Here is a 2,476-nt window from a genome sequence, read left to right as displayed (position 1 = left end):
TGTAAATGTATTCTAGTAGACCCCATAAACAAAATTATCAGCCTGTAAAATAACACAATGGAACCCTTTAAGTTCATACCTGTTTCGCTGTCCTCTGAGCTGCAGCTGATACAGTGTCGTGGTTTTTATGTTCATCCATCATACACCGCACACATATACACGTCTGATCAGTGCAGCAGAAAACCGCAAGGAGCTTGTCGTGTTTCAGGCAGATCATCTCCCGCAGTCGTCCAGTGGCATCAGTCACTTTGTGTCTCTTTCCTTTAAAGAAACTCTCATGTTTATCAAGGTGACTGACAGTAAGAGTTCAGACACACCAGACAGGACTTAACATCTTTGTGTTTTCTTTCAGTACACACGTCACTCTGCACATCTCCAGCTCCAGCGTAACAGTCAGCAGGACGTTTACGCTTCTCTAGTTTCTTCACCGCTTCAGCCAGCATGGTGTTTTTAACTAAGGCAGGGACTGAAGGTCTGTCTGCACTGAGGACATCTGTAAACTCTCATCTGATCCTCCTGATCCCAGCAGCCTCTAATACAGCTCTTACAGTAACTGTGTCCACAGGGAATGGTCACTGGATCCTTCAGGAGATCCAGACACACTGGACACTTGAACTCATCCTGAGAAATGCTGGCTTCTGCCATTTTACTGCATAAATACTTAGAAAGAAACACCACAGCTCAACTACAGTTCCACACACAATCACTATTACTCACCCTGTTAAAATCCATGTTGCAGTGGTCTATCGTCCTTCAAGTCCCATCGGTAACTTTGTGGAGGAGTTGGATGTGTTACTTTCTAGATTCCCTGAGGTGGCACCCCTTCTGCTTGCTGACTTCAACATCCATCTTGATGAAAACCTAGCCACAGACTTCAGCACTCTACTGATTTCATTTGACCTTAAGTTAGTATCAACTACGGCTACTCACAAATCAGGTAACCAATTAGACCTCATCTACACACACAACTGCTCCACAGACAACACTTTCCATTACACACCTCAGACCACTTTCTCATCACTCTTAACCTCATACTGACTCCTGATACAACACGCACTCCTACACAGATTAGCTTTCGCCGTAATCTACGCTAACTCTCTCCCTCTCGCCTATACACTATGGTTTCATCTTCACTCCCTCCACCTGCTCACTTCTCAGCACTGGACGCTAACAGTGCTACTGACACTCTTTGCTCCACTCTGACATCCTCCTTAGACAGTCTTTGCCCCCTTTTATCCAGATCAGCCCGCCCCACCCCATCTCCCTGGCTGTCTGATGTTCTCCATGAACATCGCTCTGGACTCAGGGCGGCAGAGAGGAAATGGCGGAAATCTAAAAACTACTGACCTTACCTTGTATCAGTCTCTTCTCTCTTCTTTTTCTACAAATGTCTCCATTGCTAAAACAACATACTACCACAACAAAATCAACAATTGCTCTGACTCTCGCACACTCTTTAAAACATTCTCCTCTCTTCTTTGCCCCCCCTCCATCAATTCTTATACCTGATGACTTTGCATCATTTTTCACAAACAAAACCTCTCTCATCAGCAACCAGTTCTCCTCACTACAAACTGACACGCACATCTCAACAACTAACACGACCACGCTTCCATCCTTCTCTCCGCGGCAGATATTTCTAAACTTATCCTTTCCAATCACCCTACTACCTGTCCACTTGATCCTATACCCACTCACCTCCTTCAGGCCATTTCTTCTTCAATCACTCCTGCACTCACTCACATTGTCAACATTTCTCTTCACATGGGAACCTTTCCCACAGCATTTAAGCAGGCTCGGGTATCCAGCACTTTTAGAAAACTACAGACCGGTATCCCTTCTGCCTTTCATTGCAAAGGCACTTGAGTGAGTTGTGTTCAATCAACTCTCTATGTTTCTTGAACAGAAAAACCTCCTGGACGACAACCAATCCGGCTTCAAATGCGGCCACTCGACTGAGACTGCCTTGCTCTCTGCAACTGAGGCACTGAGACTGGCAAAAGCAGCTTCCAAATCCTCAGTGCTCATCCTGCTGGATCTGTCTGTTGCTTTTGACACAGTTAACCACCAGATCCTCCTGTCAACACTTAAGAAGACTGGTATCTCAGGAACTGAATAAATCTGATCTGACGTTCTCAGGAACTGCTCTCCAGTGGTTCAGGTCTTACCTCTCAGGTAGGTCCTACAGGGTGTCATGGAGAGGTGAACTGTCTAAAGCCCTATTGGGACTGGATTAGATTAACATGAGGACGTGGGGGTAAAGTAATTATAACCTGAGGTTCTCTGTGATTTTAGTCCTGTCGGAATGTGCATTGTAGGTGGAGGAACAACTCTGTGGTAAACCTCCAGTATTTTCCGCATATCATTTAAAACAAAAAGAAGATCAAAAGCACTTATTAGAGGCACAACACTTATTTTAGCTCTAGGAAAGTGTCTATTACCAACACAATCCAATCAGAATGTTAGACTGGATCTA

The 2,476-nt window shown here is 44.9% G+C and overlaps 1 pseudogene; it reads right to left on the bottom strand.

The window, feature by feature from the left end:
- Window positions 1-73: 73 nt before the first annotated feature.
- On the bottom strand, window positions 74-2,476 carry LOC137049059 (E3 ubiquitin/ISG15 ligase TRIM25-like; annotated as a pseudogene).

This window comes from Pseudorasbora parva, chromosome 20 (genome assembly GCF_024679245.1).
Source record: "Pseudorasbora parva isolate DD20220531a chromosome 20, ASM2467924v1, whole genome shotgun sequence".
Classification (NCBI taxonomy): domain Eukaryota; kingdom Metazoa; phylum Chordata; class Actinopteri; order Cypriniformes; family Gobionidae; genus Pseudorasbora; species Pseudorasbora parva.
The sequence above is the reverse complement of the archived record's forward strand: the minus strand, read 5'-3'. Positions and strand labels throughout refer to the sequence as shown.